Source organism: Bos grunniens, chromosome 5 (assembly GCF_055505025.1).
Source record: "Bos grunniens cultivar Pamir isolate PY7600 chromosome 5, Bosgru_T2T1.0, whole genome shotgun sequence".
In the NCBI taxonomy this organism is placed as follows: Eukaryota; Metazoa; Chordata; class Mammalia; order Artiodactyla; family Bovidae; genus Bos; species Bos grunniens.
Genome location: NC_141169.1, coordinates 64904541 through 64930682, shown reverse-complemented (window position 1 = coordinate 64930682; position 26142 = coordinate 64904541). Strand labels below are relative to the sequence as shown.

Here is a 26142-nt window from a genome sequence, read left to right as displayed (position 1 = left end):
TCCATGAGCATGGTATGTCTCTCTAAATGTTTAAGTCTTCTTTAATTTTTTCCAGCTTGCTTGAGGTGTAACTGACAAATAAAAATGGTATATATTTAGGTTGTAAAGCTTGATTTTTAAGATGTACATGTGATGATTTAATAGATATGTACATAAATATTTCAAATAGTGTTCTCTGTAGAGATCTTGAACATCTCTTATGTTTTATTCCTAAGTATTTTATATTTTAAATTTTATTATAAATGTCATCATTTAAAACATTTTCTATCCTTTTTTTGCTGCTGTGTCTAGAAACAATTGATTTTTTAAAAATTTGACCTCAGATTAAATATTCTTATTTGTATTATCAGTTTATCTGTATTCCTTTGGGTATTCTGCATCATAACAGCAGTTTTATTTCTTCCTTTTCATTACTTAGTCCTTTATTTCTCTTTCTTCTCTATTGCACTGGCTAGGACTTCCTTTAAATTGTTGAAAAGCAATGGTGTTAGTGGCATCCTTATTTAGTTTCTAGTCTCAAGAAGAAAGCTTTCATTACTTCACTTACAAATAAGTATAATGATTGCTGTAGGTTTTTATTTTTTTTTCTCATAAACTTAACACATTTGTGTCATAAGCACTCAGATCAAGAAATCAGCCCCGCTGAAGCTCTTCCCTTACTCATTTCCACTGACTATTCCTGAGGATTACCACTCTCCTAACTTCTAAATGCTTTAATTTTTTTTTTTTAATAGAAACATTTTTTAATCTAAGACAATACCATTTTATTGCTAGTTTTCCAAAGTGCATTATTTTAAACTCTTGAATTGTATTGAATTTTATAGAGTGCTGTTCCTGCATCTATTGAGATGATTATATAATTTTTCTCCATCATACTATTACTGTGGTAAATTACATTGCATTACTAGAATAGACCCTACTTAATCATCCCTTTTATTCTATAGGATTTAATGTCCTGATATTTCCTGAGTTCAAGAGTCTTGCATTCATGTTCATGACTAGGATTTGCCTTTAATTTTGCTTTCTTCATTTTGGAAAATTAAAATGTCTTTGTGTGGTTTTGGTATTAATGTTATCCTGGTCTCAAAAAACATTTGGAGTATTTCCTGGTTTTCTGCTCTGTGAAAGATTAGTTGTAATATTGGTGTCATTTCTCTTAAGAACTTGGATGAACTGAAATATTAGTATACAAAGTTGTCTATGATGATTAGAATGGGGATGAAATGGAGGCAGGGAATTTCATTGGTTTGTGATGATGGCTTTGATGGCTAGGTTGGTGGAAAAGAAGGGAGAGGACAAATAATAACAATATTAACATCTTGATTCATGTAGTATTTTATAGCTTAAGAATTGCTTTCACTTGATCTTTGCAGTGGTCTTGTTAAGTAGAAGATGTAAAGAAAGGATGAACTGAAGATAACTGTAAGGTGTTACTGAGGGATTAATATGTCACTGATGTAAGGATGTCAAATTATTTCTATTTTATTCTTCTTTAAGAAGGATTGCCAAACATATTTGTTATTTTCTTCCTTGAACCACCTTTTAATGAAAGAAGAAATATAAAAACAAAAGTAAAGAAGTGGAGATCTCTTATCCCTAAAATAATAGGATTTGAGTACGTGATTAGTACATTATCTTCAGATTTCTAAACTTCTATTTATTGTATAGTCTAATAACAAATTTAGATCTTCTTGTGGCAATTATTTCATAGAATAGACCTGGTAGAACAAGGGCTAGTATCATACCTTTAACAATTAATTTTTTGATAGATTACTCCTAACATAATACTACGTTTTTGGGAAGAGGTATTGGAATAAAGGGCAATGGTGTTGAAAATACTAAGAAAATAATCAGCAAAAGTGGAATATGAACCACTTAAATTATGTAATTGTTTGGGAAAGCAAATGCACAAACAAATCAGTGTAGCTAACCTTAAGAAAATTGAGAAATGGGGAAATATGGCAGGGAACACAGGGAACAAAGTGAATTCAGGTAAAAATGGGAAAGAGTAGGTAAGCAAAAAACAAAACAAAAACAAAAACCTGCTTGTTTAAGTTCTATATGTTTGATAAAATTATTCTAGATACTTCTGTAACAGAGCCATAAAAAAAATCTTCTAGTACAGGATAACTTCATTTAAAGTATTTGTTATCTTTCAGTGAGGAAGACCAGGCACAAAGTTAGGGCAGAATGGCTTCACCTCCACCTCAGGAGTTCCTAGGTTGCCAGCCATAGAAACCAATTCCGGCTAAGGAAGCAGAAAAAAATTTGAATGGTATGTCTTTGAGTGTCTTCCAGAAGGGGCTACAGACCAGGTTGAGGCAGCAATGGGTGTCTAAGCAGTAGGGTCCTCGCGTAGTCTTGGTAGAGCTCCAGTTCTGGAACTTTATCTTTTCATTCTTAAGCCATTCTACTTCAGATTTAAATTTTGGAGAGTCTCACTGGCCTTGCTTGGATCATTGCCCATCCCTGTTTAGGAGGAAGCCAGGGCATGCTGATTTATAGTCCCAGTAAGAATGCATACAATAGGGAAGATGGAATTCTCTGGGATTGAATGAGGTGCTATTATCAAAAGAAGGAAGAGATTGAGTCTAGACAGCCAGATTCCTACAAATAAATGTAGTCCAAATTCAGGTACATGTCTAAGTAAAAGAACTTCTAACTTAGATATAAATAAAGGTCAAAATAATACTTCGTTTTTGGTTTCTAAGGTAGTTTTCTGCTTTTTCCAGCTTCTACTGAATAAGTTGATGAGTCATAAGTCTGCTTTATGTCAAGCCCTTTTTCTTCTATTCCCAACTTTCCTTCAGAGGTACAGTTATATGTAAACAAATTTCCAAAAACTGTGACTTCCAGCTTCAAATTTCCAAAAACTGTGACTTCAGCTTTAATTTGTCTTCTAAGCAAGGATTTCCCAACTATTCTCTTCCACTTTGTTTTAGCACTGACTGCTTCTGGAATTAAGACTGAAGCTCTCAGATTATGAAAGTGAAAGTGAAAGTTGCTCAGTTGTGTCTGACTCTTTGTGACCCCATGAACTATATAGTCCATGGAATTCTCCAGGCCAGAATACTGGAGTGGGTAGTCGTTCCCTTTTCCAGGGGATCTTCCCAACCCAGGGATCAAACCCAGGTCTCCCTCACTGCAGGCGGATTCTTTATCAGCTGAGCCACCAAGGAAGCCCTAAACACTGTATAAATAACCCAATTTTTGGAGGTCATTTTCCATATACAGGCTTGAATTAAAAGGCTGTTATGAGTCCATGAGCCAAACTATAAAGGATGTTGAAATGTTACTGGAATAGATTAGGAACATGGCATTAGTTAGCTCAGTTTTTACAATGTGGCAAAATCTAAATTTGTCTCTTTCCTACCAAAGTAAAAATTATCTTGAAGTAGAAACTAGTACAATTGAGCAGTGCTCATCCATCATGAAGTAAGTTTTGAAACTAATCAAAGAATATAGATTTGAAGAGGAAGCCAAATTGTTTGTTTATCTAAGATAGAAATATACCTATCTGGTTCTATGAGTGTCTTAAGCTGTCTAACAGCTCATTAACATTGATGCTTCTTGCCTGAAATCATCTGGTGACACAGCGTGATGGTGTGGGAGAGTGGAGACGTCACTCGGCAAAAGGTCACATGGCTAGTTATTGCAATATCTAAATTCAGATTCTAGTCCTATGTAACTCCAAAGCTCATGCTTTTTCTTTCTCCAAGAGAAACTTAGATATATATAAAATCTGTTATTCACTTTTGTATCCTATTGTTTGACTTAGTACCTATTACAGAGTGTGCTGGGAGGAAGGATTAGTGGAGGAAACAATGTGAGCAAAGGCACAAAGCATGAAAGCTCATGTATATTTCACTTAATAACATGTAGTCCAGTGGTTTGAATATAAGAGTATGTGAAAGAGATTATATGTTGTCATTTTGAAAGTTATATTGAGGTGGGATCATGAAACCCTTTGATGATTAGGTCAAAGGATTTTAGATATTTTCAATAGTCAGGGTGAAGCCCCTGAAGATTTTTGAGCATTGAAGTGGCAGGATCACAGTTGTGTTGTAGGAATGTTAATTTTGGAAGTAGTGGATAGAATGAAATGGGGGTTAAGAGATTAAAAGTAAGGAGACCTGTTAGGTATTTGCAAGAAATTAAGAGCAAGTACTTGATAATCTAAACTTTGGGATGGATTAGAGTGGAATTGGAAAAGGAGATATACTTTTGATAAATATTTTGCTGTCAGACTTTAAGTTAGCAATACCTTGATATGATGGCAGGGAGAGAGGGAAACTTTAATAATCACTTTGGAATTTAAAGCTTAAAAGATTGAGAGAATGACAACATGCCAACCACAAGGAAAAAGTCCAGGGGTGAAACTTTTTTCCTCAAGGTAGGGGAAAATTGGTTTAGTTTGCAGAGATGTTCAGTCAGGGGTCTCAAGGACATCACTGGCAGGGCCTGGAAATGCATGATTGGTCTTTGGAAGAAGGTCAAAGATTGATACAGAAATTTGAGAGGCACTCACATGGGAAACCAGCAAAAGGAAAAAAATCACTATCTAGAAGTCAGCCAATATATGAATGAATGGTACAGCCCACATGGAATATAATGCTAACTGTTAGTTCCTAACAGGATTGCCTCTCCATTCCTTGTGACAGCTGGGTCTAGGGATAGAGAATTCTGTACCATACTGTTCTTTCCATCTGGTCTAGAAATACTGGGTGAGCTCTCTGGAGACATTTGTGAAGAATTGATAACTAAATTCAAGGGAGATGAAACCTGTTTTTACTTCTCCTTGTCAGCTTCTCCATTTTTACATCACCTTTCTTTCACACTCCCCTTCTACCCTACTAGTTCCTGTATTCTCACACTTATTGCTCAGTACAAATTTTTGGTGGTGTGGTGTACAAGAAAACTAGGATGGATTGCAACATTTGGATGTTGAGTGGAAAGATGAAAGCAGTGCATGAGAATAATTTATTATTCTGTATTAAAGATCCTAGCATTTCCCTTCACTTGAGTTGTATTTTGTATCTTTGATAACTGAATAGCATTCATAGTATCTAGTTACATTAAGCAAGACATATGAACAAGCTGGACTAGTTAGCATCATGAAAACATGAGACAATTTTTAAGACATGTTTACCTTAGCAGAATAATAGCATCTTTGTTCAGATGACTATTAGACAAAAATAAAAATATTTAGAAGCATAGGAGCTGGGTTTTTAGCTGTCTTAAGTCTACCTTTGTGCTTCTTTTTGTTGATATTATGTAAATAACACAGATGTTCTGTTTTAAATGTTGCCTTAAAAAAAAGTCAGTGCTGATTTTGACTATTGGAGAGCCTGTCGTGTTTTTCTGCTGTGAAACTTGCTCTGTGCTTTCTTTTTAAAAATAATCCTTTTACAAATACAATCCTGAAATGCTTTGTTTCCTTTTTTATGCATAAGAGCATGCTCACTGGAAGCATATTGTATGTGAAGATTGTCACTTTTTAAATTTTGTGCACTGATGGTAAGCAGGAAATCTTTTTAACCTTCTTCTTTGAAAAAATGATTTATACAACACCACTTCAGAAATTCAGTGTTAACAGTAAAATTATTTCTACAGCTATTACAATGAAGAATAATAGAAAACCTATGTTAAAAATGAATAAAAATGAATAATGCATTTATTTTCATCTTTGGCTTTACTCCCCCACCAGCTTCTTATTTGGCTACTAAAAGAGATGCAGTAAGATTCCCCAAAAGTGTTAATTCTTTTTCTGGAGCTAGTCCAATAGCATGTCAAAAGAATTTTGAAAAGAACATTCACTTATGTATAACAGCTTTAGAATGCGTAATAGGATATACTAGTATGCTTTTAAAAGGAGCGTGGAGAACATAAAAGAAGTGTGTGAACTACTTTATTGTTGTTCATGATTAAACCAAAATTGTTTGCATGTGAACAGATTTAATTGTTTACAAAATCTACATAACACTATCAATAGAATGGGATATGGGGGGAGGGAGACATGAAAGCTTTCAGCCTGATTATGATTCATAGCTGTTACTCTAATAAATAGCTCTCCCTAAATATAATCTGAAAAAAAAAATAGCAATGAAAACAATTTGTTACTTATAGACAACTGAAAATAATTCTATTGATTCTACATTTTAAACTGTAGATTAATCTGGATCAGGGGAGTAATGAGAGTTTACATAATGAATAAGGTGTGTCTAGAGTCTTCAGGAGGATCAGTGATAGGGTAACTATGTATCTCTTTTTTTAAAGGAATTGCCCTTCTTAAAAATTTGATTTACTATCCAAAGGAAATTTTCTTTTAAGTGATTATATGAAAAGAATAGGAAAGATATAATTATCTTTTTTGAGGGGGAGGGTACCTTAGCAAGAGTTGAGTTTATTACAGTTTCCAGTTCTTGGTGCATTCAGTATCATCATTTTCTCTCTCTTTTAAAATTTTATTACCATTTTTTTTTAATGTTTATAACTTAATACTCAGCTTCCATTTCCAATTCCTTTTATAGGTTTTCACTAAACAATGGTCAGATACGTATGGGTCTTTAACAACATATAGAATTGGGTTGTTTAGGGAATGTGCCTAACTGAGTTTGATTGCCCCAGTCTCTAGTCTCCTCTCTTTGAAATTCTTCTCCTAGTGTCCTCCAGAGGGCTGTTTCTAAACTATAAGTTCAATCACGTCAATTGACTACTTAAGTCTTGACAGACTTTCCCTCTTTAGGAGGCTCTTCATAAGTTAATCCCTGTTTGCTCCTCCCAACCATCTCTTATAAAATTTCCCACCTTCCTCACTAAATTTACTAAATTTTTGCTGAACATCCCATGATGATTCATGATGTTAGCCTTTACACAAATTCTTCCTTATGTTTGTATTTTGTCTGACACCAGCTTTATACCTCACTCCACCTGGTCTTTCCTGGTAGCTCAGATGGTGAAGAATCTTCCTGCAGTGTAGGAGACCTGGATTGGACCCATGGGCCAGGAAGATCCCCTGGAGAAAGAAATGGCTACCCAGTCAGTATTCTTGCCTGGAGAATCCCATGGACAGAGGAGCCTGGCAGACTACAGCCCCTGGATCACAAAGAGTTGGACATGACTGAGTGAATAAGCATGCATGCTACTGTACCTGGAAAATAGTTTTTTTTTTTTTTTGTCTTCGTAACACAATTCAAGTGCTCATCATATTTTTTATGAACTGTCCTCCATACTTCTATAGGTTGATTTGGTCTGTATCATTTGTCTTTGCTCCTTCACTGTACCTGACATAGAATTTTGTCAAAACACCAGTAACACTTAAAAAAATTTTTTTCCCGTGTTTGTTTCTCTTTTCTAAACTCTTTTAGTCAACTTTTTAACCCAAGTAGTGTTTCCAAATTCCCCCCAAATATTAATCTTTGGGATTCAGGAATGAGAAACTGTAATTCTTAGAAACTCTGGAGAATTCCTTAAGTCATAAGTTGTTCTTAAAATATTTCTAGCAGTCTTTATATGCTATATTATTATTATTATGAATATCTTGAAAATTTGTTTAATATATGAAAAATATGAAGTTTAGTTGTGTTTATAAAGAACTGTAGCCTACAGTGACTAATCAAACACAAGAAACCACCAGTAAATTGTTATTGTTTTTTTTGAATAAAATAACATTCAAACAACTAACAGTACCGCAAAGAACCATATGTCAATAAAGAATTCCGAATAATGATAGTAAAAATGATCCAAAACCTTGAAAACAAACTGGAGTTACAGATAAATAGCCTGGAGACAAGGATCGAGAAGATGCAAGAAAGGTTTAACAAGGACCTAGAAGAAATGAAAAAGAGTCAATATATAATGAATAATGCAATAAATGAGATAAAAAACACTCTGGAGGGAACAGTAGAATAACGGAGGCAGAAGACAGGATAAGTGAGGTAGAAGATAGAATGGTAGAAATAAATGAAACAGAGAGGGAAAAAGAAAAAATAATTAAAAGAAATGAGGACAACCTCAGAGACCTCTGGGACAATGTTAAAGACTCCAACATTCGAATCATAGGAGTCCCAGAAGAAGACAAAAAGAAAGACCATGAGAAAATACTTGAGGAGATAATAGTTGAAAACTTCCCTAAAATGGGAAAGGAAATAATCATCCAAGTCCAAGAAACCCAGAGAGTCCCAAACAGGATAAACCCAAGTCAAAACACCCTAAGACACATATTAATCAAATTAACAAAGATCAAACACAAAGAACAAATATTAAAAGCAGCAAGGGAAAAACAACAAATAACACATAAGGGGATTCCCATAAGGATAACAGCTGATCTTTCAATAGAAACTCTTCAGGCCAGAAGGGAATGGCAGGACATAATTAAAATGATGAAAGAAAATAACCTACAGCCCAGATTACTGTACCCAGCAAGGATCTCATTCAAAAATGAAGGAGAAATCAAAAACTTTACAGACAAGCAAAAACTGAGAGAATTCAGCACCACCAAATCAGCTCTCCAACAAATGCTAAAGGATCTTCTCTAGACAGGAAACACAGAAAGGGTGTATAAACTCGAACCCAAAACAATAAAGTAAATGGCAACAAGATCATACTTATCAATAATTACCTTAAATGTAAATGGGTTGAATGCCCCAACCAAAAGACAAAGACTGGCTGAATGGATACAAAAACAAGACCCCTATATATGTTGTCTACAAGAGACCCACCTTGAAACAAGGGACACATACAGACTGAAAGTGAAGGGCTGGAAGAAGATATTTCACGCAAATGGAGACCAAAAGAAAGCAGGAGTAGCAATACTCATATCAGATAAAATAGACTTTAAAATAAAGGCTGTGAAAAGAGACAAAGATGGACACTACATAATGATCAAAGGATCAATCCAAGAAGAGGATATAACAATTATAAATATATATGCACCCAACATAGGAGCACCGCAATATGTAAGGCAAATGCTAACAAGTATGAAAGGGGAAATTAACAATAACACAATAATAGCGGGAGACTTTAATATCCCACTCACACCTATGGATAGATCAACTAAACAGAAAACTAACAAGGAAACACAAACATTAAATGATACAGGAGACCAGTTAGAACTAATTGATATCTATAGGACATTTCACTCCAAAACAATGAATTTCACCTTTTTCTCAAGTGCACAGGGAACCCTGTCCAGGATAGATCACATCCTAGGCCATAAATCTAGCCTTGGTAAATTCAAAAAAATTGAAATCATTCCAAGCATCTTTTCTGACCACAATGCAGTAAGATTAGATGTCAATTACAGGAGAAAAACTATTAAAAATTCCAACATATGGAGGCTGAACAACACGCTGCTGAATAACCAACAAATCACAGAAGAAATCAAAAAAGAAATTAAAATCTGCATAGAAACAAATGAAAATGAAAACACAATAACCCAAAACCTATGGGACACTGTGAAAACAGTGCTAGGGGGAAGATTCATAGCAATACAGGCTTACCTCAAGAAACAAGAAAAAAGTCAAATAAATAATCTAACTCTACACCTAAAGCAACTAGAAAACGAAGAAATGAAAAACCCCAGGGTTAGTAGAAGGAAAGAAATCTTAAAAAATTAGGGCATAAATAAATGCAAAAGAAACAAAAGAGACCATAGCAAAAATCAACAAAGCCAAAAGCTGGTTCTTTGAGAAGATAAATAAAACTGACAGACCATTAGCCATACTCATCAAGAAACAAAGGGAGAAAAATCAAATCAACAAAATTAGAAATGAAAATGGAGAGATCACAACAGACAACACAGAAATACAAAGGATCATAAGAGATTAATATCAGCAACTATATGCAAATAAACTGGACAACTTGGAAGAAACGGACAAATTCTTAGAAAAGTACAACTTTCCAAAACTGAACCATGAAGAAATAGAAAATCTTAATGACCCATCACAAGCACAGAAATTGAAACTGTAATCAGAAATCTTCCAACAAACAAAAGCCCAGGACCAGACAGCTTCACAGCTGAATTCTACCAAAAATTTAGAGAAGAGCTAACACCTATCCTACTCAAACTCTTCCAGAAAATTGCAGAGGCCTGCTGCTGCTGCTGCTAAGTCGCTTCAGTCGTGTCCGATTCTGTGCGACCCGATAGACGGAAGCCCATCAGGCTCCCCCGTCCCTGGGATTCTCCAGGCAAAAACACTGGAGTGGGTTGCCATTTCCTTCTCCAATGCATGAAAGTGAAAAGTGAAAGGGAAGTCGCTCAGTCGTGTCCGACTCTTAGCGACCCCATGGACTGCAGCCTTCCAGGCTCCTCCGTCCATGGGATTTTCCAGGCAAGAGTACTGGAGTGGGGTGCCATTGCCTTCTCCGTCTATGAGGCCACCATCACCCTAATACCAAAACCTGACAAAGATGCCACAAAAAAAGAAAACTACAGGCAAGTATCACTGATGAACATAGATGCAAAAATCCTTAACAAAATTCTAGCAAACAGAATCCAACAACATATTAAAAAGATCATACATCATGACCAAGTGGGCTTATCCCAGGGATGCAAGGATTCTTCAATATCCACAAATCAATCAATGTAATACACCACATTAACAAATTGAAAAATAAAAACCATGTGATTATCTCAATAGATGCAGAGAAAGCCTTTGACAAAATTCAGCATCCATTTATGATAAAAAACCTTCCAGAAAGCAGGAATAGAAGGAATATACCTCAACATAATAGGGCTTCCCTGGTGGCTCAGAGGTAAAAGCGTCTGCCTCCAATGCAGGAGACCCGGGTTCGATCCCTGGGTTGGGAAGATCCCCTGGAGAAGGAAATGGTAACCCACTCCAGAATTCTTGCCTGGAGAATCCCATGGACAGAGAAGCCTGGTAGGCTACAGTCCACGGGGTCGCAAAGAGTCAGACACAACTGAGCGACTTCACACACACACCTCAATGTAATAAAAGCTATATATGACAAACCCACAGCAAACCCATTATCTTCAACGGTGAAAAATTGAAAGCATTTCCCCTAAAGTCAGGAACAAGACAAGGGTGCCCACTCTCACCACTACTATTCAACATAGTTTTGGAAGTTTTGGGCACAGCAATCAGAGCAGAAAAAGAAATAAAAGGAATCCAGTTTGGAAAAGAAGAAGTAAAACTCTCACTGTTTGCAGATGACATGATCCTCTACATAGAAAACCCTAAAGACTCCACCAGAAAATTACTAGAGCTAATCAAAGAATATAGTAAAGTTGCAGGATATAAAATCAACACACAGAAATCTTTTGCATTCCTATACACTAACAATGAGAAAACAGAAAGAGAAATTAAGGAAAAAATTCCATTCACCGTTGCAACGAAAAGAATAAAATACTTAGGAATATATCTACCTAAAGAAACAAAAGACCTATATATAGAAAACTATAAAACACTGGTCGGAGAAGGCAATGGCACCCCACTCCAGTACTCTTGCCTGGAGAATCCCATGGACGGGGGAGCCTGGTGGGCTGCCGTCTTGGGGTCGCACAGAGTCGGACACAACTGAGCGACTCAGTGGCAGCAGCAGCAGCATAAAACACTGGTAAAAGAAATCAAAGAGGACACTAATGGATGGAGAAATATACTATGTTCATGGATTGGAAGAATCAATATAGTGAAAATGAGTATACTACCCAAAGCAATTTATAGATTCAGTGCAATCCCTATCAAGCTACCAACGGTATTTTTCACAGAGCTAGAACAAATAATTTCACAATTTGTATGGAAATACAAAAAACCTCGAATAGCAAAAGCAATCTTGAGAAGAAGAATGGAACTGGAGGAATCAACCTACCTGACTTCAGGCTCTACTACAAAGCCACAGTTATCAAGACAGTATGGTACTGGCACAAAGACAGAAGTATAGATCAATGGAACAAAATAGAAAGCCCAGAGATAAATCCATGCACCTATGGACACCTTATCTTTGACAAAGGAGGCAAGAATATACAATGGAGAAAAGACAATCTCTTTAACAAGTGGTGCTGGGAAAACTGGTCAACCACTTGTAAAAGAATGAAACTAGAACACTTTCTAACACCATACACAAAAATAAACTCAAAATGGATTAAAGATCTGAATGTAAGACCAGAAACTATAAAACTCCTAGAGGAAAACATAGGCAAAACACTCTCCGACATAAACCACAGCAGGATCCTCTATGACCCACCTCCCAGAATATTGGAAATAAAAGCAAAAATAAACAAATGGGATCTAATTACAATTAAAAGCTTCTGCACAACAAAGGAAACTATAAGCAAGGTGAAAAGGCAGCCTTCAGAATGGGAGAAAATAATAGCAAACGAAGCAACAGACAAAGAATTAATCTCAAAAATATACAAGCAGCTCCTGCAGCTCAATTCCAGAAAAATAAATGACCCAATCAAAAAGTGGGCCAAACAACTAAACAGACATTTCTCCAAAGAAGACATACAGATGGCTAACAAACATGAAAAGATGCTCAACATCACTCATTATCAGAGAAATGCAAATCAAAACCACAATGAGGTTCCATTTCATGCCAGTCAGAATGGCTGCGATCCAAAAGTCTACAAGCAATAAATGCTGGAGAGGGTGTGGAGAAAAGGGAACCCTCTTACACTGTTGGTGGGAATGCAAACTAGTATAGCCACTATGGAGAACAGTGTGGAGATTGCTTAAAAAACTGGAAATAGAACTGCTATATGACCCAGCAATCCCACTGCTGGGCATATACACCGAGGAAACCAGACTTGAAAGAGACACATGTACCCCAGTGTTCATCACAGCACTGTTTATAATAGCCAGGACATGGAAGCAACCTAGATGTCAATCAGCAGACAAATGGATAAGAAAGCTGTGGTACATATACACATGGAGTATTACTCAGCCATTAAAAAGAATACATTTGAATCAGTTCTAATGAGGTAGATGAAACTGGAGCCTATTATACAGAGTGAAGTAAGCCAGAAAGAAAAACACCAATACAGCATATACATGGAATTTAGAAAGATGGTAACGATAACCCTGTATGCGAGACAGCAAAAGAGACATAGATGTATAGAAAGAACAGTCTTTTGGACTCTGTGGAAGAGGGCAAAGGTGGGATGATATGGGAGAATGGCATTGAAACATGTAAATTATCACATGTGAAATGAATCGGCAGTCCAGGTTCGATGCATGATTCAGGGTGCTCGGGGCTGGTGCACTGGGATGACCCAGAGTGATGGGATGGGGAGGGAGGTGGGAGGGGGGTTCAGGATGGGGAACACATGTACACCCATGGTGGATTCATGTAAATGTATGGCAAAACCAATACAATATTGTAAAGTAAAATAAATAAAACTGAGATTAAAAAAAAAAAAAAAGAACCACATGTCAAATTGCCAAAGCAAGGACTTATTTTGCTTCCAAAACTTGTTATTTCTTGAAACACCGTTCATATGATTTGTGTATTTTATGCACATAAATGTATTTATATCAATATTTATTTTATTTGCAATAGTGATACACTCAGTATAAAACAGGGTCATGAACATATGCTTAAAAATTTTAATTGCAGTATATTAGTTCAAATATACAACATAGTGATTCAATACTTTTGTAGATCTTACTCCATTTAAAGTTATTAGGAAAAATGGCTATATGTATTTAATTTACATTATATTAATTCTTGATTTTTTATCAGGTGTTTTTGATTTATTTTAGTTGTGGGGAACTTGGACTAGTGTGTATATCTGTGGCTGATTTAGAGTATGTGAAACTAGCAGAAAAGGATTTTACCACATATAGACTTGTCAAAAGCAAATAAAGCTATTAATTTGAAGCTTGTTATTAACATATTCTCTGCTGAAAAAGAGCAATCAAGCAAATTTAATCTACTCATACAAAATTAACTCTGTCCCTTGAGTCATTTAACATAATTGGGGTATTTCTTCTTAGGGGTATAAAACACTTTCGTTATTTTGTAGAGATAAAAAAGGAAGACAAATAAAAATCTTATATTTATGAAAACCTAGAATTATTGATATGTTTTATGTATTAAAAATTTGAGTTAGATGATAGAGAACTTGGTTTATGTTGAAGTCATACATATGAAACAAAGACTTCACCAAAAGGATAGGACTTTCAGGTTACTTGGAGATTTAAGATATATTAGAGACAAGAAAGTTTATAAAACATAAATAACTGAGAGATGATGACTGGACATTAAAAAAAAATAAACCAGTGATTTAAAATACAATTAAAATGATTATTTCCTGAGGTGAGGAAAAAATACAAAGAGAAATGAGAGAAAAAAGATGTATGTGATATATTTGGGAATCTAACATTCTAGTCATAGATGTTTTAGAAAGGGAAAATAAATAGAAGAAATAATAATAAAAACAAAATAAAGTAACATTTCCCTGAAATGAAGACAAATTTAAATCTTTCCTTGAAAGCCAGAGAGTGTTGTTGACCTGAAACAAATAAACTGCTAGTTATTTCAGTAGCAAAGTGGGTTTATTTGGGATCAACAAAGTATTGGAATTTGGGGATGGACTTCCCTGGTGGCTCAGTCAATAAAGAATCCACCTGTGGTGCAGGAGACCTGGGTTTGAGCCCTGGTTTGGAAAGATCCCCTGGAGGAGGACATGGCAACCCACTCTAGCATTCTTGCCTGGAGAATCCCCAAGGACAGAGAAACCTGGTGGACTTCAGTCCAAGGAGTTGCAAAGAGTTGGACACAACTGAGCCACTGAGTACAGAAAAACCATGGTGAGATACACAGTCAAGTCCCATACAGCAGAGAGAGGAGAACTCTTGAAGAGGTGAAAAGGAAACTGAGAGGTGTATAGTAAACAAAGAGTCCATTGAAGGAACTGAAATTTGGAAATACAGTGGCTTTGCATTAGCTGAGCTCTTGTCAGGCAAGAAGAGGAAATGTTTTTTCCTTTTGGGCTGTGTTATCATCAAAAGTCCATCTAGTCAAAGCTATGGTTTTTCCAGTAGTCATGTATGGATGTGAGAGTTGGACTATAAAGAAAGCTGAGCCCTGAAGAATTGATGGTTTTGAACTGTGGTGTTGGAGAAGACTCTTGAGAGCCCCTTGGACTGCAAGGAGATCCAACCAGTCCATCCTGAAGGAAATCAGTCCTGAATATTCATTGGAAGGACTGATGCTGAAGTTGAAACTCAATACTTTGGCCACCTGATGTGAAGAACTGACTCCTTGGAAAAGACCCTAATGCTGGGAAAGATTGAAGGCAGGAGGAGAAGGGAATGACAGAGGCTGAGATGGTTGGATGGCATCACCGACTTAATGGACATGAGTTTTCAAGGCCCAGCACTACCCATACATTTCGGTCAGATACACCTCGAAAAGGTTCATTAACAGTGATGGAATTTGGTGGGCACGTGTGGACAGGTCAAGGTTTTTTAACAGCCTCATAGTATCCACCTAAATCTTTCCAGAGGACAACACTGACTTTAAGAAAGAGATTCCAAGTGGCCTCCTGATGTGACATCACCAGAACTACAACCCTTCTGGAGCATTGAAAGCCGCAGCACACCAATTATCACTTGAAAAGTGGAAGAAGTATTATGTTATGTATCTGACAGTCTGAGAAGTTCCAGGAGTTGGTGATGGATAGGGAAGCCTGGCGTGCTGCAATCCATGGGGTCACAAAGAGTTGGACACGACTGAGTGACTGAACTGAACTGAACTGAACTGATCATTATAGAGTATGAGGGCTCCCCCTTCTGGTCTGTTGTCTCTTCCAATTGAGGGTTCTTAGTTTTTCAGTGTTAACAAAAACTACTGTGAGAAAAAACCTACACTCAGATATATCCCAGTGGAATCTCTGAATTCTATGAACAGTAATTTTGTAAGATTTTAGGTTGCAAAAGCAGATACTGTCTTTTCAGTCTAAAGGAAAAAGAATCAAATTGACATTGTTCTTCCTGTCTGTAACAGTATATGCTAAAAGATAGTGGGGCCGTGTATTCAGAATTCCACAGGAAAAACATTCTGAAGGTATTATATGCGTTCAACTTACAGATGTGTAACTATTTTTAATGGTACTGAGAAATTGTGACTTGTAATGAGAAATTTTTATATATTTGTTTGTTTGTTGTCCAGTTTCTGCGGCAGAGCTCCTAAAACCCTAGGAATTTCCTAAGAGATAAGATCAATAAAGATATCTTTTGTGATGTTAATGAGGTGACTCTTGGACTGCACCTGAGGATAGGGGATGATTACAAGGAGACCCGATCAAGTAGTTAGAGAGTTTAACTGTCAGTCCTATCTCTGTGACCTCAGAGAAGGGGAGAGGGGCTGGAGGAACCAATCTCTCATGGCCAGTGATTTAATCAATCATGTTTATGTAATGAAGCCTTCATAAAATCCCACAAAGGACTGAATTTAGAGAGCTTCCAGGTTGGTGAATATGGGGAAACTGGGGAGAGTGCTGTATCTGGAGAGAGCATGGAAATTCCAAGTCCTTTCCCCTCTGTATCTCATTAGCTGGCTGTTTCTAAGCTATATCCTTTTATAATAAACCAGTTATCTAGTAAGTGAAATGAGTTCTGAGTTCTGTGAACTGCTCTAGCAAATTAATTGCAGCCAAGGAGGGAGTTGTAGGAATGAACCTCTGACTTATAGCCAGCTGGTCAGAAGTATAGGTAACAACCCGGCCTTGTGATCTCATTTGTAGCTGGTTGGTCAGAAGCACAAGTAACAACCTGGGCTTTGGATTGGCACCTGTAGTGGAGGGCAGTCTTGTGGGACAGAGGTCTTCACTTGCGGAATATGCTATCTCTCGATAGATAGTGTCAGAATTGAGTTGAATTAAGTTGAATTCTGACACCTTGCTGGTGTCCAAAAATTGTTTGGTATTGTGTCGGAAGCCCTCCTCCCCCTACCTTCACACACATTGGACTTGGATGCAGGAACTCAAGAAAGGTACCAAGACAGACATTTCAGACAAAATTCCTAAAGAAAGTTCTTTGGCCAAATGAGCTTGAATCAGAATAATATCTCAAGTAAAAAAAAGATTAATTTATCTAACTGAAATAATTGAAAATTCTTATTCATGTGGTATAAATCTTAGAATTTTTTTTTCAGTTTCTATTACCACTGTGTTCTATAGAAATTTTATTTTCTGGTGGATGAGCAACACGCTGTTTAATAATATCTAATTCTAATTCTATGTGTTTTTACTTTCTATTATTAAAATAGTTACATTCCAACTATTAAGACTTATTTCTGCTTATTTTGTCTAAATAAAATCCATTGAAAATTAACTACGTAGTTGTAAAATAATGATGAATTTTCAGTCGTTACATCTTTGTGGTCAGAATCCAAATCAAGAAAATAGAATTTTATTAGGACTCCAGAAACCCTAATTGTGCTGTATTCTAAAGTTACTATTTCCTCTAAAGGTAATTATTGTCTTGACTTCTAACACAACATATTAGCTTTCCTCATTTTGAACTTGTTCAGATGGAATTTTATATATGTCTTTTGTATAAAGTCTTTTATATATGACTTTTGAGAGCTCAATTTAATGTTTGTAAAACTCATTCATTTGTGGAGAATAACAATAATATATTCCTTTTCATTGCTGTGTAGTATTGTGCTTTGTGAATATACTCCAGCTTATTCTTTGTCTACAATTGATGGTTAGTCTGTTTGCTATTGTGAATAGTATTTGCTTGTACATGTCTTTTGATGTGTAAGTGCTAAGTTGCTTCAGTTGTGTCTGACTCTTTGTGAACCCATGGACTGTAGCCTGCCAGGCTCCTTTGTCCATGGAATTCTCCAGGCAAGAATACTGGAGTGGGTTGCTGTGCCCTTCTCCAGGGGATCTTCTGAACCCAAGAATAGAACCCATGTCTCTTATGTCTCCTGCATTGGCAGGCAGGTTCTTTACCACTAGCACCACATAATTTTTGAACTGCTAGTCATAGGCTATACGTATGTGAATTTTTAATAAATATTGTTAAATAACTTTTCAGTGTTTATACCAATTTACATTTCTACTAGCAGCATATGAAAATTCCAGTTGCTTCACATCCTTGCTAACACTTAGTTTTCATTTTACTCATTCTGGTAGATAGACAGTGATATTTCATTGAGATATTAATTTGTATTTTTTGTGATGACTAATGAAGTTGAGCAACTCTATGTGCGTGTGTGTGTGAGAGAGAGACAAGAGACTCTTAACCAAACATGTAAAGAACTCCTAAAAATCAATTAAAACAATTTTAATGGCACACAACCCAACACAAAATGGACAAATATTGAACAGGCATTTCAAAAAATAGATACTAAATACACACATACTGGTTTATGTCTTCATTTTTGTTGGTCTTGTCTGTTTGAAAATCTCATTCTCATGTTACATTCAAAGCTTTCTGCCTTTGTGTGAGCAGTTTAGTCTGGAGGGGAATATGGAGATAGCAGTCATACTTATTCCCTCACCTTCCTGTTCCCTCTGCCCCTGAATCCCTTCTTCACTTTGCTAGGAGGAAGGCAAAGGGCCAAAGGATGTCTTCTTATATTAATACAATGTGATGGCCCATGGCAAGGTTTATGACCCTTTTTCCCTTGTCCTTACTCCTAAATTGGTTTGTCCATGTCTTTCCACAGATAAATACTGCCACACCCAGGAGGTAGCCTCAGTCTGTATTCCTTTCAGTTCAGTTCAGTCACACAGTCGTGTCTGACTCTTTGCGACCTAATGGACTGCAGCACACCAGGCTTCCCTGTCCATCACCAACTCCTGGAGCTTTCTCAAACTCGTGTCCATCGAGTAGGTGATGCCATCCAACCATCTCATCTTTTTTGTCGTTCCCTTCTCCTCCTAGTTTTAATCTTTCCCAGCATCAGGGTCTTTCCCAGTGAGCCAGTTCTTCGCATGAGGTGGCCAAAGTATTGGAGCCTCAGCTTCAGCATCAGTCCTTCCAATGAATATTCAGGATTGATTTCCTTTACAATTGACTGATTTGATTTCCTTGCAGTCCAAGGGACTCTCAAGAATTTTCTCCAATACCACAGTTCAAAAGCATCAATTCTTTGGTGCTCAGTTTTCTTTATAATCCAACTCTCACATCCATCCATGACTACTGGAAAAACCATAGCTTTGACTAGACGGACCTTTCTTGGCAAAGTAATGTCTCTGCTTTTTAATACTCTGTCTAGGTTTGTCACAGCTTTTCTTCCAAGGAGCAAGTGTCTTTTAATTTCATGGCTGCAGTCACCATCTGAAGTGATTTTGGAGTCCAAGAAAATAAACTTACTGTCCATTGTTTCAGGGCTTCCCTGATAACTCAGTTGGTAAAGAATCTGCCTGCAATGCAGGATTGCCTGCAGTGCAGGAGACCCCAGTTCAATTCCTGGGTTGAGAAGATCTGCTGGAGAAAGGATGGGCTGGAGAAGGGGTGCACTGGAGAAGGGATGGGCTATCCACTCCAGTATTCATGGGGTTCCCTTGTGGCTCAGCTGGTAAAGAATCCGCTTACAATGCAGGAGACCTGGGTTTGATTACTGGGTTGCGAAGATCTCCTGGAGAAGGGAAAGGCTACCCACTCCAGTATTCTGGCCTAAAGAATTGTTTCCCCATCTTCATGTTTGCCATGAAGCGATGGCACCAGATGCCATGGTCTTAGTTTTTTGAATGTTGAGTTTTAAGCCAGCTTTTTCACCCTCCTCTTTCACTTTCATCAAGAAGCTCTTTAGTTTCTCTTTGCTCTTTGTCATAAGGGTGGTGTCATCTGCATATCTGAGGTTATGGTATTTCTTCCGGCAATCTTGGTTCCAACTTGTGCTTCATCCAGCCCGACATTTCACATGATGTACTCTGCATGTAAGTTAAATAAGTAGGGTGGTAATATACAGCCTTGTCGTACTCCTTTCCCAGTTTTGAACCAGTCTTTTCAAAATTCACGACTGAAGCAATTGAGCGCATCCCCTATGTTGTGTGATCGAGTAGCCATTGTCCTCATGAGGCTATCAAGCACTTGAAATATGGCTAGTTCTAATTGCAGTGTACTTTAATGTAAAATAGACACTGATTTTGAAAGCAGTGCAAAAAATGTAAAAATACGTCAATAATTTTTACATCAATTACATGTTGAAATGCTGTTTGGATATTCTCAGTTAAATAAAATATACAAAATTTAATTTAATCTCTTTTAAAAAATCTTTTTAATGTGGCTACTAGAAAATTTAAATTTACATGTATGGCTTACATTATTCCAGATTCATTACATCCATATGAGACACTTTTAGCCCATGATAATAAAATTACATCATCACTATGGAGATGAGAACTTAACTTAGAGCACGTGTACATGTCCAGTTCATCCACAGGTGGAAGCAAACTATTAAGATACAAATTGAAAATGAGGGCTTTGTTTTCATTGCCTGAAAATCATCTGATATATAAGAAGACCATTCCTACATACTCTGACCATGCTTGAGGCATTCAGTGCACATTCTGTACGTTTTCATATCTGAAGCCTTGGGGTGATCTCAAGTGTCTAGAGTCAGGTAAGAATCAAGAAAAGCTGTTAAGTTTTATGTGCTCCTTGAGGATTTGTCCCATAGGTTGGTAGAGGGTATAATGATGATCAGTTTGTGGAGTAGCTGTGTTTAAGTTTTATTTGCTATACATGAAAATATTGGCCTGAGAAACTCAGACTTTATTTAGGTATAATGTTAAATATGTGAGAGCTTAGGGAACACAATATTCTCACTAATGAACATCCAGGTTATTTAAAACCTCTGTGGAAAACCTATCTGTTTATATTTGTTCTGAAACATATTAATCCAATTTGAAATACTAGCACAAATAGTATAACAACAGAAATTAAATCTTTGGTAATTGGGGCTCTCTTATTGTCTCAGACCATTCATTGTGGGCACAAATTCTCACATACAGAATTGAAAACATAGATAAGTCTGTATCAGAGATGGAATTTAGTGTGTATTAGACTAAGACCAAAAACCTATAAATTTCCTTTTTTGGGGGAATAAATATGTAATAATATTAAAATAGGTAGCAAAATTTTAAATTAAGGTTTTAGTTGGGAGGTCTGGGTCTGGCTTATTTATAATCTTTCAAATGTGTGTAGATGTTCTATGGATATGTGTATATATGCCTAAGGCAGTCAACTATATTTATATGTATGCTAAATTTCTATTCTAAACATCCTTGTTTAAAAAAAGATGTATCCACATTTATTCTGTTTAGGAAAGAAGATATGCACTGGATATGTTTTCCCCATGCTCCTATTATAATTAATTCCTTTTTTAAAATAGCCAGGAACTGAGAGGGTATAGGTAAATGAAATCTACAGACCTTTAATCTTATTTTAGTTATAAATACCAGTATCTTCCCCTACTAAATATTTATAAGGTCTAATAACATGCAGGAAATTTGAAAATAATTTGAGTTAATTTACAGTATTTTCTCATTTCTTTTCCATTCTTTGCCAAAGGTATTCCTGGGCAATATAGTATGCTAGTCAGCTTTAACTGAAACTTGACTTTCCCCAAGGGACACCAGTGCCCTTGCAGTCCTCTCTAATGAAGATACCTCATCATCCATGCATTTCACTCATGCATGTAGAAACCTCAGTTATTCTTTGGCTCCTATCCTATTCATATGGCTACCACATCCATTAGGTTTTATTTTAGGCATATTGATATCTGCCAGAATTTCCTACCTCTTCTCTACCTCTGTATCTCCACTAGTTCTGATTTTTTTTGTTTCTTCCCCAGATTGTTAAAACAGACTGCTAACTTGACTCCCTAAAACCAATTTGTTCACTCTCTTCACTTTCCTGTCACAAGAGCTCTCCTATAACACTGACCCAACCCAGAAACATGCTTAGTATCTTTCTGATAACCTCTTGGTCCAAGTTGCTTAGAACAGACTAAGCTATTACATGTTACAAGGCATGTTACAAGGCTCTTCACAATCTGGAGCAAACCTATCTTTTCTCCCTCATATTTTATTGTTTATAAAAATTTTTCCATGAAAAATAACTTGATAATTTTGACTATTAAAGCAATTCAGAGGTGATTATTTTTGCATGCACTTTTCTATGTTAATGTAAATATTTATCATCAGTACAATGGTAATGATAATAGTCTCTGTCTTATAGTTATATGGATGTAAATGAGTTAATGTAGGTAAAACATTTAGGGCATTTAGGGCATTGACTCACACAATATTATGCAACTTGTTTTTTTTTTTTCATTTAATATGTTTTCAAGGTCAATATATATAGGTCAAACATTTGTTTTAACAGTTGCATAATCCATGGTGTAGATGAATCCTGATTAATTTTTCCCTTTTTTATAAGCTATCTCTTCTTTACTTTTAAAATTATACATATTTTTGTGCCTGTAGTCTTCATATTAATACTTTTTTCCATAGACATGTAGAGAAATTTGCAGGAAAAAATTGTGAAGTGAAGGAATTATGGGATCTACTGCCACCAATTATAAATAATACTAAAAAATCTGATTCTAGTGCCAGAATAGAGAAATTGGTTACTACAAGAGAACCCCTAAAACAGATCAGCAGTACATATAGGCATACCTTCAAGATATTGTGAGCTTTGTTCCAGACCACTGCAATAAAGCAAATATTGCAATAAAGTGAGTCACATGGATATTTTTGTTCCCCAGTGCATGCAGAAGTTATGTTTATACCATGCTGTAGTCTGTTAAGTGTATAGTACCATTATGTTGAAAAAGCTGTGGACATACCTTAATTAAAACATACTTTATTTTTAGTAAATGATAAACATCATCTGCGCTTTTAGCAAGTTGTAATCTTTTCGCTGGTAGAAGGTCTTGCCTTGATGTTGATAGCTGCTGACTGATCTGGGTGGTGGTTGCTGAAGGTTGGGGTGGCTATGGCAATTTCATAAAATAACACAACAATTAAGTTTGCCCTATCTATTAATTCCTTCTTTGAATTATTTCTTGTAGCAGAAGGTGTTGTTTCAAAGCATTTTACACACATCAGAGCCTCTTTGAATATAGAAGTCAATCCTCTCAAACCCTGTTGCTGCTTCATTAAGTTTTGTGCTATTCTAAATTCTTTGAAGACTTTTAACATTCTTCAAAGTGCCTTCATCAGAATAGATTCTATGTCAAGAAACCGCTTCTTTTGCTCATTCACAAGAACCAACTCCTTACATGTTCAAAGTCTATCATGAGATTGCAGCAATTTGGTCATCTCTTTGGGCTCCACTTTTAATTCTCTTGCTATTTCCAGCACATTTGCAGTTACTTCTTCGCTGAAGTATGAGTATAAAGTATGAGGCCCTCAAAGACATCCATTGGGGTTGAAGTCAACTGCTTCCAAACTCCTATTAGTGTTGATATTTTTACTTCTACCCATCAATCACAAATGTCCTTAATGGCATCCAGAAGGGTAAATTGTTTTCAGAAGGTTTTCATTTGACTTTGTCCAGATCCATCAGAGGAATCATTATCTATGGCAGCTACAGCATTACAAAATGTATCTTAAATAGTAAGACTTAAAAATTAAAATCACTCCTTGATCTGTGGGCTATAAAATGGATGTTGTGTTGGCAGGTGTGAAAACAACATTAATCTCATTGTATATCTCCATCAGAGGTCTTGGGTGACCAGATGTATTGTCATTGAGCAGTAATATTTGGAAAGGAGTATTTTTCCACAGTAATAAGTGGGCTTAAAATATTCAGTAAACCTTGTTGTAAACAGATGTGCTGTCATCCAGTCTTTCTTGTTCCATTTATAGAGTATAGAGGAGATTTAGCATAATTCTTCAGGGCCCTAGGATTTTCAGAATGATGAATTTATTTTTAATTAATTGATTTATTTTTTAAATTGAAGTATAGTTGATTTTCCATGATCCAGCGGATGTTGGCAATTTGATCTCTGGTTCTTCTGCCTTTTCTAAAACCAGCTTGAACATCAGGAAGTTCATGGTTCACATATTGCTGAAGCCTGGCTTGGAGAATTTTGAGCATTACTTTACTAGCATGTGAGATGAGTGCAATTGTGCGGTAGTTTAAGCATTCTTTGGCATTGCCTTTTTTGGGGATTGGAATGAAAACTGACATTTTCCAGTCCTGTGGCCACTGCTGAGTTTTCCAAATTTGCAGGCATATTGAGTACAGCACTTTCACAGCATCATCTTTCAGGATTTGGAATAGCTCAACTGGAATTCCATCACCTCCACTAGCTTTGTTCGTAGTGATGCTTTCTAAGGCCCACTTGTCTTCACATTCCAGGATGTCAGGCTCTAGGTCAGTGATCACACCATTGTGATTATGTGGGTCGTGAAGATCTTTTTTGTGAAGATCTTTTTTGTACAGTTCTTCTGTGTATTCTTGCCATCTCTTCTTAATATCTTCTGCTTGTGTTAGGTCCATACCATTTCTATCCTTTATTGTGCCCATCTTTGCATGAAATGAGTCCCTTGGACTGCAAGGATATCCAACCAGTCCATTCTGAAGGACATCAGCCCTGGGATTTCTTTGGAAGGAATGATGCTAAAGCTGAAACTCCAATACTTTGGCCACCACATGCGAAGAGTTGACTTATTGGAAAAGACTCTGATGCTGGGAGGGATTGGGGGCAAGAGGAGAAAGGGACGACAGAGGATGAGATGGCTGGATGGCATCACTGACTCGATGGACGTGAGTCTGGGTGAACTCTGGTAGTTGGTGATGGACAGGGAGGCCTGGCGTGCTGCGATTCATGGGGTTGCAAAGAGTCGGACACGACTGAGTGATCTGATCTGATCTGATAGTTGATTTATGATTGCCTTCAATTTTGAGTCACCAGCTACATTAGCTCCTAACAAGAGAGTCAGTCTGTCCTTTGAAGCTTTGAAGCTGGACTCTGACTTCTCTCTAGCTATGAAAGTTTTAGATGGCATTGTATTCTAATGTAAGGCTGTTTTGTCTATATCGAAAAATCTGTTGTTTACTGTGCTTCCCTTGTGGCTCAGCAGGTAAAGAATCCGCCTGCAATGCAGGAGACCTGGGTTTGATCTCTGGATTGGGAAGATCCACTGGAGAAGGAAAAGGCTACCCACTCACTCCACTATTCTGGCCTGGAGAATTCCATGGACTCTATAGTCCATGGGGTCGCAAAGAGTCAGACACAACTGAGCTACTTTCACTATCACTGTGGGCATGATATTTAGTTATTTTGATTATATCTTCTGGATAACTTGCTGCAGCTTCTACATTAGCACTTGCTTCATCTTGCATTTTTATGTAATGTGCTTTTATATGATTCTTTCTTCAAATTGTAGTTTTCTGAGTGGCAGTGCTGGCCTTGACTGTGGTTGTGAGTCCTAACAATGCCCAAGTTGTCATAGTTACCTTGGCCGGGGTTATCAAGCAGTTAATGGTCCAGGAGGCATTGCTGACAATCTTGAGAGAGTTGGCATACTTCTCATAGTTTATGCCCATCACAAACATGGAGGCATGTGGAATCCTGCTGGAGCATGCTCAAACCCATGTCCCCTTCATTGGCAGGTATATTCTTAACTTCTGGACCACCAGGAAAGTCTTATTCTTGATCTCAAGAGGAATGCACTCAGTCTTTTATCATTAAGATGATTTTAGCTACAACTTTTTTGTAGATGTCTTTTATCCGTTCAGTTCAGTTCAATCGCTCAGTCATGTCCACGTCTTTGTGACCCCATGGACTGCAGCACGCCAGGCTTCCCTATCCATCACCAACTCCTGGAACTTGCGCAAATTCATGTCCATTAAGTCGGTGATGCCATCCAACCATCTCAACCTCTGTTATTCCATTCTCCTCCTGCCTTCAATCTTTCCCAACATCAGAGTCTTTTCCAAGGAGTCAGTTCTTCACATCAGGTGGCCAAAGTATTGGAGTTTCAGCTTCAGCATCAGTCCTTCCAATGAATATTCAGGACTGATTTCCTTCAGGATGGACTGGTTGGATCTCCTTGCAGTCCAAGGGGCTCTCAAGAGTCTTCTCCAACACCACAGTTCAAAATGATCAATTCTTCAACACTCAGCTTTCTTTATAGTCCAACTCCCACATCATTACATGACTAATGGAAAATCATAGCTTTGACTAGATGGACGTTTG

At 36.9% G+C, this 26142-nt stretch overlaps 1 protein-coding gene and 1 non-coding gene across 9 annotated transcripts in view; both read left to right on the top strand.

Moving 5' to 3' along the window:
• ANKS1B (ankyrin repeat and sterile alpha motif domain containing 1B) overlaps positions 1-26142 on the top strand; it is a 1153827-nt gene that overhangs the window by 109085 nt on the left and 1018600 nt on the right. The window lies entirely within an intron of this gene.
• Positions 10739-10810, top strand: TRNAW-CCA (transfer RNA tryptophan (anticodon CCA)). Its single transcript has one exon. It is a non-coding gene; the product is annotated as a tRNA-Trp (tRNA).